Raw genomic sequence first — 17,940 nt, forward strand, 5'->3', positions numbered from 1 at the left:
CGACTTACTCAACACCACCCATGGGTAGACTCAGAATTGTAAGCTGGAACGCCGACGGGGCAGCGGGAAAGCGGCAGGAACTCAGCCCAACTACTGACTGACATGGACGTGGATGTGGCACTTCTCCAGGAGACACACTTCAGGCCGACGGACAAATTCAGCATCCCCAACTACCAGGTGCTCCGCACCGACAGGCAGCTTCAGGGCATCAGGGCAAGCGGCGGCACAGCGATTCTTGTCCACCGGCGAGTGGCTCACTACCCGGCTCCTAGTCACACCTCCTGCTCTGGGGGCAGAGCTCACCCGGATCGCTGTCCACCACAACGGGTCGGAGCTAGAGCTGACTTCTCTCTAACCAACCCACCTGGGAGGAAGCTTCAACCTCGCTGCCTGGACGCCCCTGCTTCGTCCTGACTCCCCCGCGCTCGTCGCCGGGACTTCAATGCCAAGCACCCGGACTGGGGATGCCGGAGGCCCAACAACTCCGGAAAAGACCTCAAACGTCTCCTGGAGAACCGTCACCACGTCCAACTACTGGCCCCTACAGAACCGACTCACTACCACCGCAACGGACATTTTCAACCCGACATTCTTGACTTCGGCCTAGCTGGATCACTGAGTGGACACATCGAGGTATTTGCCGTATCCGACCTCTCGTCAGACCACGTGCCAGTTGTCTTCGACCTGCCTGACGATGGAGCTCCAGCCTACCCTCCAGCTCGCTCCACCAAGGTCAACTGGCACAGGTACGCAAACTACCTCGCCGACAGACCTCGGGCCTCCACCAACTCCAGCCGAGTCTCATCAGACCAGCTAGACCGTCAAGTACTGGAACTTACAAACACCCTCCAGGAAGCAGTGAGTGACCGTCTCCTCATCACCTCCTCTCACGGGTAAACTTCACTCTCCACCTCTACCTGAGGACTTGAGAGAGGAGATACGTCTGCGCCGTAGACTGCGAAGAGAGTATCAGCAGTCCCGTTGTCCCCACGCCAAGCACACCTTCAACCGCCAAGCCAGGAGATGCACACGCCTCCTGGCAGAACACCGAGCGGCCGCGTGGGATGACTACGTGGAACACCAGGCTGACAGTGTGTCGGCGGCATATGGAAGATCTCCAAGGCTCTCCGAGGGGAAAAGAAGACCATTCGACCTCTCCCCACGGACAACGTGGAATCGTCTACTCCCCCGAGGACAGAGCAGAAGCCTTTGCCGACACCATGGAAGATCAATTCTCTCCACACGCAGACATCTACGACGAGGACACCTGCGAGGCGGTCGAAAACTTCCTCGAGGACTACTCTCCTGACTCCACAGACCCACTGCCACTCGTGACCACACTCGAGGTGAATGAACACATCCGACGACTACGCCCGAAGAAAGCTCCCGGCCCTGACTCCCTGGGAACACCAGCCCTGCAGAACCTGCCGGCTTGGGTGATCGTCACGATCACCTGTATTTTCAACACCTGCCTGCGCCTGGCACACTTCCCCACCATCTGGATGGACGCCAAGGTGATCATGATCCCCAAGCCTGGCAAGGACCCCCCTCTTTCCGGAGAACCACAGGCCAATCTCCCTGTTGCCCGTGCTCTCCAAGATCCTGGAGAGGATCATCCTGTCAAGGTTCCCAGAGGGAGTTTTTCAACTCTATCAGGACCGAACAGTTCGGCTTCCGGAGTGGACACTCCCACCACCCAACAACTTCGCCGAGTCATCAACCACCTCTCAGGGGCGATCGAGAGGAAGCACCACTCCACTTCGGTCCTGATAGACGTCAGCAAGGCCTTTGACAGAGTGTGGCACGAGGGCCTACTCTTCAAACTCACCGAGTCTCCCGCTGCCAGGAAAGATGTTCATGCTACTCCGGAGCTACCTCCAACCGTCCGGACTTTCTCCGTCCATGTTTGCACGATCAGCCTCCACGTCACGGCCAGTCTCCTCCCGGTGTGCCACAGGGGTCCGGTACTTGGGCCGATACTGTACCTGTGGTACACAAACGACTTCCCAGTCGCCCCGAGGGTACAGCTGTCTCTCTACGCAGATGACGCGTTGCTGACGGCCACCTCTGCCAACCTGAGGATGGCCAGAATATACCTCCAACGACAGCTGGATTCTTCTGGAGCCCTGGCTGACCAAGTGGAGGATAAAAGTCAACGTGGACAAGTGCGAAGCTATAAACTTCACACCGACGACCGAGGCAAGCCGATGGACGACATCTGACTCTAGGCGGAGACAACATTCCATGGAAGACGAAAGTCAAGTACCTGGGGGTACTCCTGGACAGTCGACTGACACTGACAACCCCACGTCACGAGAACCTGCAGCCTAGCAAGGAAGGGCTTTGCAAGCATCAGCCCACTGCTCTACTCCCACGAAGCTACCGACCAGGACAAAGGTCCTCCTCTACACGGCCCTCACGCGACCAGTGCTCACGCACGCGGCCCCTGCCTGGTACCACCTCACCTCCAAGACCGCCAGGAGACAATTGCTCGCGGTCCAGAGCGTGTGTCTCTCCGGAAGGCAACTGGGTCGCCCTGGTTCGTGAGGAAACACCGTGATCAGAGAGTCCGCCAACATCCCGACCATCAGGTGCTTCGTGGACCGCCTGACATCCACCTTCGAAGAGGCTGCAGAATCCTCGCCGTGGGAACACCTACGGACACTACGTGCCCAGGAGGTCCCCCAACTTCGTCTTTCCTACGGACGACTGACGGACTACTACCAACAACTACACTACTAGACCACTGACAGGCAGCGAGAGCTGCTAGGGCTATGACCCGAATAGTCATTGGGTAAAAGCCAGACAACGGCAGAAGCCCAACTAGACGTGGAGGACACCCCTCCACAATCGTACAGACTTGGACTTGGACTCGAAAAAACCTCTTTTGGAGTAATCAAATTCTAATAGCGCAAAAAACTTGCGCATAGTCGTCATTATTAAAAAAAATATAAAATAAAATCCCCAGAGGGCTTAAAGTTACGAAAAAAATAAAAATTTGGCAATTTTCGAAAACACGCAAAAATTCAATTTTTTTTTTTTGGGTCTAATAGTTAAAAAGGGTTTAAAGAGTGGCCTTAATAAATATAAATAAAATTTAGACTCATTCCTTTTAAACTGAAACCGCGCAAAAGGCCTGAAGTTGAGGCGTTTTTGTAAAAACAGATCTTTCATGATTTTTTAACGATTTTTAAATATATGCCTTAATCTAAAAATTAGTAAGTTAAATATTTTTAATAAGACTGAAAACCATTCAAAATTGTTCTCCCAACACGGAAAACATACTTTCCGAAACAGATAATCCTAAACTGTATTCGCGCAAAAAGGCCGAAAGTAAGGTACTAGTTAGCTCTCCTCAAAACATTACTCCCCTTCCGCTTGGACGGATAGACTCGCCCAGGCTACGGGACACGCGGGCGGTCAGTTGCAAATCATCCGCGTTACTGCTAGTGCTAGTGCTTACGTTGTTAGTGCAATCAAACATTGATGTGTATGAACATTGTGATAAAGTGTTTTTATATGTTGTTAATTTTGAAATGGCATGTCTAAACGCTCCCCGTGTCACAAGAAAGACTATTTGCGTGCCCTATCATATCGGTGTGCCCAAAGAACTAAGTGGATTGTCGCTGCCAACATACGAGGAAATCCTGCTCTGTTGCTTGGATGAGAAGTATAAAATTTCTTTGTTATTTAGCCCTAATAATAAGAAAGAATTAGGATTTTTAGCAATTGCGATTGTGTAGCTTCTCAAGTAGTTGGAATTTACAACAAGGCCACAATTCCAACAGTCACACACACTCGTGTGGTCCAATTGATCCAATCATATTACAACTCTTATATTGCATTAAAAAATCTTATAACCGAGACTGTGAAAAAGATTTTTACAAGAAAAAAATTGAGGCTTTCATACAGAATGCAAAAAGCAAACTTTTGATATTGCTGCGTGTAAATAGCAAAATAACTTTGAATTGCACATGTAGTACTGTCATCTGTAAGGGCAACTGTCCTTTGAGTGTAGCCTGTAAATGTGATAAAACTAGAAGAATTCCAGACATTGAGTTGACATTTATGTTATGATCAAAGAACAACCATAATTATGGCTATTGGTAGTTTAGATGTACAAGAAACAACTAAATTAAGAAAGATAGAAGAGAGAGAAGAGCACAATTGTTGTCTCAAGAATCGCAAACTACTTTTGAGCCTAGTACTCCCAGTACAAGCAAAGGAGCCTATAAGTGGTTTGCAGTAATGAAAAAAAGAAAATTAAGAAAAATTTACCAGCTGTTGAGTGTGATGTAGGGGTTTTGTTTGCCTTCTTCGTCTACACAAATGCGTTTTCAACGTTGACAACAACATCCTTGATGAGTGACAGGTTCGGGGTGTCGGACAGAGCCACCGCAGCAATAGCTACTGGTGTCTTGCACGATTTGGGAATAATATGTGATGAAAACATGGCAAAATAGACAGAAATAAAATAAGAAGAGAGAAAGAGAAGATTCGAAAAGTAATTGCGGAAGTTAACACCACCACCACTTCTGTCTAAGATGTCAACTGAACATATTGCTTCTTTATTGAAAGAAAAGGCCTTACCGGAGTTTAACTACCTCAAGTTTCCCATGCCACACCCAGGCAGTTGAGAGGTGTGTAAAACTGGTTACAGAATCAGCAGAAAAAGTGTGCGGGGCAAGAAAATCGAGATGGATATATTAGAGCTACCTTAAAATCAAGACAGCTGATGCCCACATTTGATTTCAAGTCACAATTCAAAGGAGTTTCCATCTAAATAACCTTTTGCCAATCACAATAAAAATGCATAATGTATAATATGATGTAATATGATGTGATTGGCTAATAAATTTATTTGATTATCACTTGCAAGAGTCTTAATACAAACCTAAATATAATATGTTATGTAAACACGCGTTAAATATTGAAAATCACAAAAATTATCATAATCATAGAGATCGATTTTTTAACGAAAACCCCCGCATCTATAGGCATTTTGCGCGATTTCAGTTTAACGGGAATTAGTCTAAATTTTATTTATATTCATTGAGGCTATTCTATAAGACACTTTTTAAACTATTTCGAAAATTGCCAAAATTTTTATTTTTTTCGTAATTTTAAGCCCTCTGCGCGATTTCAAATTTTGAAAATGATTTTATTTTATATTTTTTTTCCATAATAATGAAATTATTTTTGCCCTAATGATCTTCAAAGGTAGAATAAACGAGCCAAGTTTCATCAAAAATCTGAGATGGTGAGTGAGAATGGCCTGGTTGAACTGACATGGAAATTACCCCCCGTAGCAAACATGGTCCATCCACTAGATATAGTCTATATAAACCTTCCATAGCTCGCAATCATATGGTTTGCGTACTGTAAGTTGTGTAGGCCTAATAGCCTAAGCTTAAAGTTATTGATCGACGCCAGGATAGACTAGGAACTTAATTAGGCTATCTGGGTAGCAGCACTGTTTACAAATATATTAGTCATTGGTTTAAACAAACCTCTCAATTCTCAGCCCAGTTTCTAAATGTACGTTTTGTGCCCTGCAAACAGCATAAGCTTTAATATATAAGCTTTAATAGGAAGCATAAGCTTCCTACTTTGAAAAATTAAATTTTAAAGTGAATATTGGGTTGTAGGCTATAACAAACTTTTCTTGCTTGTTAGTATCAATAAATTTGATACTAAGAGTTTACGGAGAAAAATAGTACATACGAAAATACCTGTATTATAGTTGAACTAGGATACTTGTATTGAATAACCGAAACATATATTTGCTTGGAGGAACTTAGCTGCTTCGCAGAGGAGGAATATAACTCAAGACTCCCCCTAGACGTTTTTGCTCTCAGGTTAACCTTATACGATAACGTTAGTATTATTAGTATAGAGAAGGGATTTGTTTGGAATTTATATATTTAATATTTAATTTTGATATATGTAAAGCCAAAATATAACTTCAGCTTAACACAGCACAACAGACACTAAAGAAACGAGCGGGCGATACAAGGACCAGTTCAAGTCAACGGCTACAGATTAGAAGATCTCGCGGACCACCGATAATAAAATCTTTTTCTCTCACGCACAAATAATCGCTGAATCTTCGTTACGATAGAATTTAATTCTAAACGTCATATTTTAGAACAGGGCATTGACAATTCTAATTAACAAAAATGTACGTGAAATCGCAAAATATAGAACAGTAAACGGTGATGATATCGTTCCATGGAAGAATGCGAATAACTGAATTCGCTCTGAACGACAGTCTGAGTTTTTCTGTTCACTTACGTTTAACCTTGCTTATCATCTCGATCTCTACCGGCGTACAGTGAGGGCGCAGGTAGAATAAAAATTTAAGGCAATAACCACAACCCTGGAATAGGACCCAGCACGACTACAACTATCAGGGTAAACAATATAAAAAGCAATTATGCCGAAACATCTCTCATGAAATGGCGCCCGAACAATTGGTCTGAAAAGAATAAAAATCGGGAAAAAAATACTAAGCGATACGACAGAGACGACTTAAATACACTAATTAACTGGGAATAACTAAAAATGGATCTATACATTTTAAGATTTCCGAGAACCAGTCTAAACCTTCTTAGATGGAAAGTATTTTGGATGTATATTAATGGAGGATAAAGCAGTACTACAAGTGATACGAAGAAAACGGTTTAGAAAACAACGAAGCCTCTCCCTACGACGTCTACTTCTATGGCGTAATACCAAAGACCGTTCAAACAGGACACCCGATAAATCCTCAAGACTTTGGTAGCTCCAAGCGCCGACGACGGCAATATATAAACCGACTTGGATGCAAGGGTCAGCTGGGTTTGTAAGCTCACTAAACCGCAGGTACAATCTGAACTTAATAAATACGGAGTACCAAGTGACGGAAATAGCCAGCAGTTGCGATCAGAGTTAGTGCGATTAGCACAAGGTGGGATTGCAAAGAGCCCTTCCTCCGCTTTTGCTCCTACGGACTATGGAAGTGTGAGCCGAGCAACGGGCAACGAAACTCTCCCAAATAACAAAAACGTGCAATCGAAGACGGAACAGAGATGGAAGTTATTAGATAGATGCTTGGTCTCCCCGACTACCGCCACGTTCAAAGAAGTCAAGCAAATCATGTCAGGGACTGTACAACCACAGTCCTTACCCGTAATGACTACAGCAACTACTTACGAATCAACACTCCCGAGAGGGTTGAGCCAGAATTCAGAGTATGAATTAATGGATTCCCGGAATGCACAGCCATCGAACTCACTACAGTGCCAGTATTACGAGTCCACCAATACGCAGTCAGGAAACATGGCGTTTGGTTCAGAAAATAACCCACGCAGCGATTCAAACACCGCTACATTGTGCAATATGGTGCGCAAATGGAATCTTCGTTTTGATGGCAGGAGAGATACTGACGTCATATCGTTCTTAGAGCGACTACACGAATTGATGGATATTTATGAAGTCCAACAAGATCGAATGTTAAAAGCTCTGCCTGAACTGCTAAAAGAGAGTGCGCTTTTGTGGTATAGAAATAATCGAGATTTTTGGGCAAACTTTCCAGATTTCCTTCGAGACTTTCAGATACAGTATCTGACACCGGGCTATATCGTTCATCTGGATGATGAAAACGAACCTAAAGCGATGGAGAACTGTTTAAACAATACGCTGTTGCCCTTGTCTACTCTCATCAGAAAAAGAGGCGGAGTGAGAAGTTAGAGCGAATCTACAATAATACGCACCTGACGTACAAAATGTATGTTCGAAGGAGAGATTTCGTGATATTAGCCGGAGTATTGAAGGTTGCTGACGAGTGTGAGACTTGTTTACGAGACAAACGTAATTATCGGCCTCCACCGAGTTTTGCTCAAGCGCTAGTTCTGGAAACAGCATTTCAAAGCAAAAGCAGATCTCAACAACTGAAAGAAAGTTTTCACGCATATGCCGTGTCTAGGACCGCACATCCCAGAACGGAAACTCTTCGAGACAAACTTGAAAGTGCGCAAACCGGACAATCTGACAGCGGGCACCGGAAAGTATCGTTTAATGAACCGTCAACCGATACTTTCAACTGTATCCCTCCTGCCATCAACACGAAAGTTCCATTTGCGCACCATTTTGCACAATGTAGCGGTGTTTGAATCACTGCGTGGGTTATTTTCCGAACCAAACGTCATGTTTTCCTGACTGCGTATTGGTGGACTCGAAATACTGGCACTGTAGTGAGTTCGATGGCTGTGCGTTCCGGGAATCCATTAATTCATACTCTGAATTCTGGCTCAACCCTCTCGGGAGTGTTGATTCGTAAGTAGTTGCTGTAGTCATTACGGGTAAGGACTGTGGTTGTACAGTCCCTGACATGATTCGCTAACTAACTAGTAACACAGAACTGTGTACAAATAGCTTAAAATGTTTGACGATGTAATGCCCAGTTGAGCCAATAGCCCTTTATCTTAACTGAACATTCAATGACACGTGACGTTTTTATCCGGTTTAGGAAATCATGTCCGACACCATGTGATATATGTTGACAGTTCTGGCGATGCGGCGATCTTCTCATTCGTCTAACAAAAACTCTTTCTTTGCACCTTGTTTTGTTTTGTTAATTTCAGAGATAATTTAACAATCTTCATTTACACTGACTTACTTTGACACGGAATCTAAACATCGTTAACTAGTATATTTAATAGTTTATCGTAACTTAGTTGTAAAGAAAGACGAATTAAATGGTCTATTAATCCTTACACTGGATCATTTTCTTAATTTTTGTACGAAAATTCTACAATTCAACAAATATATTCCGTGACTTTTTCTAAAATATTTAAAAACCTTTAGAATTTGTTGCTTATTCGTTTACTTGCACTGGATTGTCCCTTGGAAAGGACTATTCCACTGAAAGGGGTACAGGATTTGTATTTTATTTAAACAAATCAAAAGGAAAATTACATTTGTTTTGTTATAATCGTATTGTATTTTTGATGATCTATGTATAAAAAAGGCATGTCCTTTTTATTTATTTTATTTTTGTCCCTTTTAAGTTTTTACTATAAACATCACATAACTGTCACATCTTATAAAGCAATTGTTCATATACAGGATAAAGTTCACTGAACACACTTATTTCTGATGGCATTCTTGTTTTCTCATGTAATGCACAACTGTATTTTGCATTTAGTCCAGTAGATGAAGGACTTCCTTGTGCATCCAGGACTTTTGCATCTCGAATTATTTGTGTTTTTAGAAAAGATTTTTAGATAGTATTAAGCCAATAATAGAGTTCTCAACATCTCCTTATATAAACAGCTGACCCTTTCATTCCTTTGAGTGGAACAGTCCCTACACAGGGACGATTGTTTCAAGTAACACTCTCTCCTAACCTAAGACCAGAATATGAAGGTGTGAGATCTCTCACTCTATCTATCTTCTAGATATTATTGGTAGTTGATAGGAAAATCGTCAAGGCTTACACTGAAAACTACCGTCTTATATGGAATTCAGTTGTAGACCCGGTATAAAGGTTGACGTGAGGGACAAAAATGTATCAGATTTGATTTTTTATGGAGGTCTGTTGTTGGATTAGGCAGGTCGAAGTTGGTTTCGGTCTATGTTTTTGTGGTTATACCCGGTTGTAAAAAAAATTCAGTAATTGTGTTGTTAAAAGTGTTTAGTTCATTTACATTGGAGTATACGCACTACTCTCTGCTTGGCTAACTGGGAGAGGTATTTTGGCGTTGTTATGGTGGCAGCTACTGAAGTGAAGGTATTGAAGGTTGTTTTTGGGTTTGAAATAAACTCAAGTATGTAATAGGTAATTTTCAAGTTTAATGGTGACATCTAGAAACACTATGTCTGTGGTGGAGTTTGTATGGACAAACTGCAGGGAGCTGAATTTGTTGGATTGTTCTAGAAAGTTGTTTAAGGAAACTTAACTTGTTGTTTGTAATAAGTTGTTTGTTGAGAAAAGCTCCAGCTTGCCCATGTAGATAGTAACGAGTTGGCCATTCTAGTATCCATTGTGGTCCCTTTTACTTGCACGAGATTCTTTCGTCCAAACTGTAAATTTGTTTTCTGACGTATGAACCCTGGTATGTTTACAAGGAAGACTATTGATTGTTCTTCGTTGGGTCGTTTGTTCATAAAATATTCTAATGCTGTAAGAATGTAAAGTGTGAAGGATTTTGTATAAAGACATCTATAGTTACAATGATCGTATTGGGGATAATTAATGGGGATGATAGGCGTTCTAAAATAAATAGGTAGGGTCCTTGACATACAAGGGCAGTTCAATAAATTTTAGTTTTAATTGGTAATGTAGGTATGCTGAAATTCGTTCAGTGAGAGTTACTACTTCCAACTATGGGTCTTCCAGGAGGGGGGGGGGGGAGATACGTTCTTGTGAATTTTTGACTCGACGTAAAATTATAGTATGGTTCGGGTTAATCAGGAGTTTCGGGTTTCTTTTGAGAATCTCTAGTGGAGGGACCCTCCCGTTCAAGCCAGGTTTTGAAATACTAATGTTGACATTCTCAGTAGGGTTATGGCTCAATAACTTATAAGTGGAGGTGTCTCCAAGTAGGTCTCATCTATGTAGGTAGTGGTGTTCAATTACTACAGTGGTAGATTCTTTGTCAACACGTAGAATTTTGATTATTTTGCTCTTTAAGTGATCACAGTGCAGACCTTTCTTTTTCTGGCAAGATTGTTTTTTTTGTAAAACAGTGTTTTGTATTGAGTTCTAAACATGACTGACATCGATTTCGACCAATGGTGTGCTATCAGGTTTTGCTTCAGACTTGGGGCCAATGCAACGAAACTTGCTAAACTTCAGCAGGTCTACGGAGATAGTGTTTTGTAAAATCCGGTGAATTTTCGGTGGTTTAGAGCATTTTCAGAAGGATGAGAGTCGATTGAAGATGAACCGCGAACATGAGTACTTGTACTTGTTAATAGTCATCACCACCACTGGAAGTTGCAGCCTAGGGTGCATATTCAGTCATAGAAACCCCATCTTGAGTTCTGTACTTCAACAATGTTGTCGACTTTGGATGTTGTGTTTTCGTCGATGATCTATTTTATCATATCATTTCTTTATAAGCTCTAAGACCCAATTCATGGATTCTAGAATGTCCTGTTCCAAGAAAGATCCTACCAGCTTTAGAATCTGCATAAAAGTGACAAACTATTTTTCATGGGTCTTCAACTTTAGGGCTGTCATCACCAATTTTAATTTGTCTTGAACAAACCGAGTAGGAAGTTTCTAGTTCTAAATATTTCAGAAATTGTATCTCCAATTGGACAAGGCTGACTAAGACTCTCGTTCCATGGTATCCAAAGTCAGCACGGGTTAGATGTTTTATTATCGCATAGTCTTTGTATAAATACTTTATTGACTGGTTTATATAGAAGAAAACCGGAAAACTCTCCTCCTGTCACGTCTTTTATTTCATAGAATTTGGTAGGATAGCTTTTAATGAGACCAGACCAAACTGGATGACATCAAAGCCCTAAATATTTGAAATGGGCAGTCTTTGTTCTCCACCTGTGGCATTCTAGGAGGTTTTTGTATTTTTACACAGCGATAGTAAGGGTGTTGACGACTAAATCTGTGAACTACCTATGTTGGAATCAACATTCTCAACATTTCTGTGAGACAATTCCATTGTTATCCAAACTGGTTCTTGAGGCGTAGTTTACAAGAAACATCACTTCTTGGATAGCCTCGGAGTAGGACTCCTTAGCAGTTACATTATTAGAATGGAAGCCTCTCAGGTAAAATTTCTTAATCTTTGGCCTAAGTCTGTGTTGTATTGTGTCATTTTTTGCAGAATCTGTGTAAAACTGATACATGAATTCTGGACTGTCCTGATTCAGAAAAGATCCTACCCCATTAGTATCTTCACGCAAGTAACAACCAGTTCTTTATAGGGATTGTTTATGTTTGTCTTGAACACTCTTGTGTATGAGGTATCTTGTTTTGAACATTTCACAAATTTCCATCTCTATCTGTACAAGCCCCCCACGAGATAAAACCAAACAATTAGAGGAAAGGAATCAGTAATCTACACCACAGATATGTATAAATCACCTAATACCACCAATGAAGTTGTCACAACGATATATCCTCATTATCTGTTGAAACCAAGAAATTTTACCCTAGATAATTCGATTATAATAATGTAAATGCTCAGGATTCCTCCACCGAGGCCATCCAAGAAGTCCTGTATAGCTTGTGAACTACGCCTCAAGAACCAGTTTGGATAACAATTGGATCGTCTCACAGAAATGTTGAAAGCGTAGATTCCAACATAGCTAGTTCACAGATTTAGTCCATCACTACTCTTACTATCACTATTTAGAAAAAATAATAAAAACTCACAGAATGCTGTTATAGGTGGAGAACAAAGACTGGAGTTTTCAAAGATTTAGTTCATTAAAGTCCTTAACTTTGCTCTCGTCTCCGTCATTAGATATCCTCTCGCACACACCCGTTTTTTTGTTTAACTAGCTTAACCGCCTCCCATCTCCACCCGTTTTGTATTTGGAGCATCCCCCTCCGTTTCTCAGACCACGCCTATTGCGAATCTCCGCTGGTGATTTGTGAGTACCAATATTTTGGTATCAGCATGTATGGTGGGAACTATTAAAATGATTACTTCCTGTTGTCTAGCAGCTGCATGGGAGCGGAAGTCGATATCCGCCCACCGGATACCACCGTGTGACCAGACAGTCGGTATGCTTCGTAGTATGGTTTGTTTAACTATACTTCCTTTCCTACGATGAAAAGGTGGTTTCTCTTTAGTCATGAAATTTTGATTTTCTAATAACTGCATATCCCTTACAATGTTTCAGACGTTAAAAACAGGTGATTTAACATCTATTTAATGTACCCCAAGAGAGATCACCTACGCTTCTATTTGCTCGCAACTGCATTCTTTAGATCAAAATAAAATCGACGCCACACCACCCTACGTAAAATTTTGTCCTGTGGACAGCACATATACACTCTGAAGAATCATCTCGCCCGACCCACTTTGGGATTTTATGGGTTTCCAAGATACAGACAAGAGTTTTGCTCTAATCTCCCTCGCAGATTAATTTAGTATTGTTTATTGTCTTCGTACCCCTCTCCTTTTGTTCCATTGTTTCCTTTGTGGCATTGTCCTACATCAGCGTCCCCCGATATACTTCCTTGTGCTGTATACGGTACATTTCCCGCTATTCACATCAAGACATGACTTATTCACGGTAATCATCCAAAGGGTTCTTCAAAGTCCTCCAATGTCAATATTTAATAGGTACGTATTTTTCTATTTCATCTTTGACCATTTTGAACTAATTTGTCACTAAACCCTAACCTTCTTTAGTACGCACTCTCTTTTCACTCTGTTCATAAACAAATTAAATAAAACATATAAACCACTTCCTCCGACTCTGAATCTTTAATTTTACCGCACATGAACATTTACCGCACAAAATCTTTAATTTTGTATTTTTTTAAATTGATATTGAACGTAGTGTTTTGTTGTTTATCGTGTTTGTGTTGTTTTTTAATAAATGAAAATGAGTGTAAGAATAATTTAGCAATTCAGTTTATTTATCAGTTATTAAATTTTTAAAAGTAGAAATCATTTACAAAATTAAATTGAATACAAAATAAAGATTGATCCTTTAAAGAATTGGTGTTTTTACTATCCATCTGTTGCACAGTGATGGCCAATTTTATTGACTACTTGGTAACATTTTCGAACTAAATGTTTATGTCTAGTTAAAGTGTGCGCGCGTGTCGTAATTGCGTAAAATCTATACATCGGTTACGTTCTTAAGTTACCAATAAAATTTGAGTTAGATACAGACATGCCGAGAGGAAGCGTCTGCAGGAAAGACTGACAAAGTCGTACCACAGACTCTTCACATTCTGAGGGTGAAAATGTTTCCATAAATTGCCTGGAATGCTTTGAGTTTTGTTAGCTTTCAACCTCTATCTCTTTACCGGCTACCACTTTTATCAAAGTCGGTTGAATTATCTCGAATGTTTTTTCTCTACAGACTTTTTGAAAGAGACTATAACCTACACACTTACTTCAAAATGTTATTGAGTTGACAATAAATGTCACAGAATACGTATTTCCTGTTTTTAATACAATATCAAGACTGTATTAAAATATTATGTTATATTAAAAAATAAAGTTAATTAGAAAAAAATTATTGTTTTTTTTTTCAATTGCATATTTATGTTTGATTTCGTACAAATTTGTCAATTTGAAAATCCTTTAAAACAATTCCATTGTACTTTTATACTACGTCTAATACTTATAACAAGTATACCAAATGACCAAGCCCTTACAACATGTTACGGATTAAATTTAAAATTAATTAAACAAAACTTTTGATCAATAAAAATAGCGTGAAGATTTACAGTATTCAAAGTTGTTTTTACTGTGATTTTTTGTTTTAAAAAACTGTGACAATGTTATATTCAAATTACGTGTAAAAGAAACAATTCTGTATTTTCAAGTGAAAATGTCATACTAAACGTAAAAAGAAAATGTGATTTTACAAATGGTTATTCCGTTTGTGTCCTATCTAAGTAGATTCAAATAATAGTAGCCACAAACAGTTTCTTTTAGTTTAAAGAAATAATTCTCCAATAGGGCGGGCAACCTCAACTGATTGGCGTAATGACTCGAAGAGAACATGACATAAATGTTGTTTATTGGGAGAAATGAACATCAAACCGGAGTCATAACTCGTTGTACTAGAACTAGAACATAATGAGGACACAGATTATTACATGACGTCAATAATGTTTATTGGAAGATATCTAGAACGTAAACATCCAGTTTACAACTCGTCTCACTTGATCTCGATCACGTACTACTCAGCCGTGGAGGGCATAACCTGATTGTCTTTACATGACGTCAATAATGTTTAGTGGAAGATATCTAGAACATAACATCCAGTTTACAACTCGTCTCACTTGATCTCGATCACGTACTGCTCAACCGTGGAGGGCATAACCTGATTGTCTTTACATGACGTCAATATTGTTTAGTGGAAGATATCTAGAACATAACATCCAGTTTACAACTCGTCTCACTTGATCTCGAATCACGTACTACTCAACCGTGGAGGGCATAACCTGATTGTCTTTACATGACGTCAATAATATTTAGTGGAAGATATCTAGAACATAACACCCAGTTTACAACTCGTCTCACTTGATCTCGATCCACATACTGCTCAACCGTGGAGGGCATAACCTGATTGTCTTTACATGACGTCAATAATGTTTATTGGAAGATATCTAGAAACATAACATCCAGTTTACAACTCGTCTCACTTGGTCTCGATCACATACCGCTCAACCGTGGAGGGCATAACCTGATTGTCTTTACATGACGTCAATAATGTTTATTGGAAGATATCTAGAACATAACATCCAGTTTACAACTCGTCTCACTTGATCTCGATCACATACTGCTCAAACTGTGGAGGGCATAACCTGATTGTCTTTACATGACGTCAATAATGTTTATTGGAAGATATCTAGAAACATAACATCCAGTTTACAACTCGTCTCACTTGATCTCGATCACATACTGCTCAACCGTGGAGGGCATAACCTGATTGTCTTTACATGACGTCGATAATATTTATTGGAAGATATCTAGAACATAACATCCAGTTTACAACTCGTCTCACTTGATCTCGATCACATACTGCTCAACCGTGGAGGGCATAACCTGATTGTCTTTACATGACGTCGATAATATTTATTGGAAGATATCTAGAACATAACATCCAGTTTACAACTCGTCTCACTTGATCTCGATCACATACTGCTCAACCGTGGAGGGCATAACCATATTGTCTTTACATGACGTCGATAATATTTATTGGAAGATATCTAGAACAAAACACCCAGTTTACAAACTCGTCTCACTTGATCTCGATCACATACTGCTCAACCGTGGAGGGCATAAACCTGATCGTCTTTACATGATAGTTGGATTAATGAAGTATCTGAAGAGCCAGTTCTTTCTTGTGAAGGAAAAGATTTATCTAAGCGGGTTTTTGTTCTTGTTAACATAACAACGAAGAAAACCTCAAAGTATTTTGTGGCTGAAATATATGAAGTGGATGATGAAGACTTAAAAGTACAGTTTTTAAAAAGAAAGCCTAGTAGTTCATCTTTTATTAAGGAAGATTACAACATATATGATATCCCAATACAAGATGTTGTGGCTAAGCTACCAGATCCAAAAGTAGCTGGAGGATCTACCCGACTAAAGGATCGCTTTGAAATTTGAAGTTTGAAGTTTGTTTCTTTTTTAATGTAAAGTGTTGTTATTTAGTAACCTAGTCAAAGGTACAACACCCCCTGGTCAAAGGTACAACATATTGTACTTTTAACCACCATGTAAAGAAATTTTCAAAAAAAAAATTCGTTAGATCTATATAAAGTTTAAATGGTCTGGAATAGGTGGGGAACATATTAAACATTATTTTAATATAAAAAAATTCTACATTACAGAAAAATTTAAAGGCTTACAAAAATACAGAACTGAAAATTGGTCAAAGGTACAACACCTTCCCCTAATCTCGATCACATACTGCTCAACCGTTGAGGGCATAACCTGATTGTCTTTACATGACGTCAATAATATTTAGTGGAAGATGTAGATCTCGTACACATACTGTTACTATTTGCAAGCCATGATCTCTGTGATATTTAATTATATAAATTTACATCAAACCAGCCAATCAGAAGTCTTTTTACTTGATCTTAAATTCTCTCTTGCTCCAACTGCTCCAAAAGGTCAAATGCAAGTGCTCTAGAATAATTGGATAATGGTAAGTAAGCCATAAGTAAAGACCATTAAATCTGTAATAAGTTATCCCTTTTAGTGGGTTTGTCCCATATCAAGGACGATCTATTTATATTGGCTAAAACTTATCTATATTTTGTTATATCCATGTTTCATATCGACAAGACAAAGGGTTGCTTGACATTACTGAATGATGGTATATTCTATATGATTCATTTCTATTTCCTTAGGTTTATAAATACTACAATATCCCAGTTTCACATTTTTTTAGATTTTTTATTAAGCATTGAGACATACTTGAAACATCGTCCCTGTGTAGGAACTTTTCCACTCAAAGGAATGAAAGAGTCAGCTGTTTATATAAGGAGATGTTGAGAACTCTATTATTGGCTTAATACAGATGGTATCTAAAAACACAAATAATTAATGATGCAAAAGTCTAGGATGCACAAGGAAGTCCTTCATCTACTGGACTAAATGCAAAATACAGTTGTGCATTACATGAGAAAACAAGAATGCCATCAGAAATAAGTGTGTTCAGTGAACTTTATCCTGTATATGAACAATTGCTTTATAAGATGTGACAGTTATGTGATGTTTATAGTAAAAACTTAAAAGGGACAAAAAATAAAATAAATAAAAAGGACATGCCTTTTTTATACATAGATCATCAAAAATACAATACGATTATAACAAAACAAATGTAATTTTCCTTTTGATTTGTTTAAATAAAATACAAATCCTGTACCCCTTTCAGTGGAATAGTCCTTTCCAAGGGACAATCCAGTGCAAGTAAACGAATAAGCAACAAATTCTAAAGGTTTTTTAAATATTTTAGAAAAAGTCACGGAATATATTTGTTGAATTGTAGAATTTTCGTACAAAAAATTAAGAAATGATCCAGTGTAAGGATTAATAGACCATTTAATTCGTCTTTCTTTACAACTAAGTTACGATAAACTATTAAATATACTAGTTAACAACGGATGTTTAGATTCCGTGTCAAAGTAAGTCAGTGTAAATGAAGATTGTTAAATTATCTCTGAAATTAACAAAACAAAACAAGGTGCAAAGAAAGAGTTTTTGTTAGACGAGATGA

This window comes from Homalodisca vitripennis, chromosome 3 (genome assembly GCF_021130785.1).
Source record: "Homalodisca vitripennis isolate AUS2020 chromosome 3, UT_GWSS_2.1, whole genome shotgun sequence".
Taxonomy (NCBI): Eukaryota; Metazoa; Arthropoda; class Insecta; order Hemiptera; family Cicadellidae; genus Homalodisca; species Homalodisca vitripennis.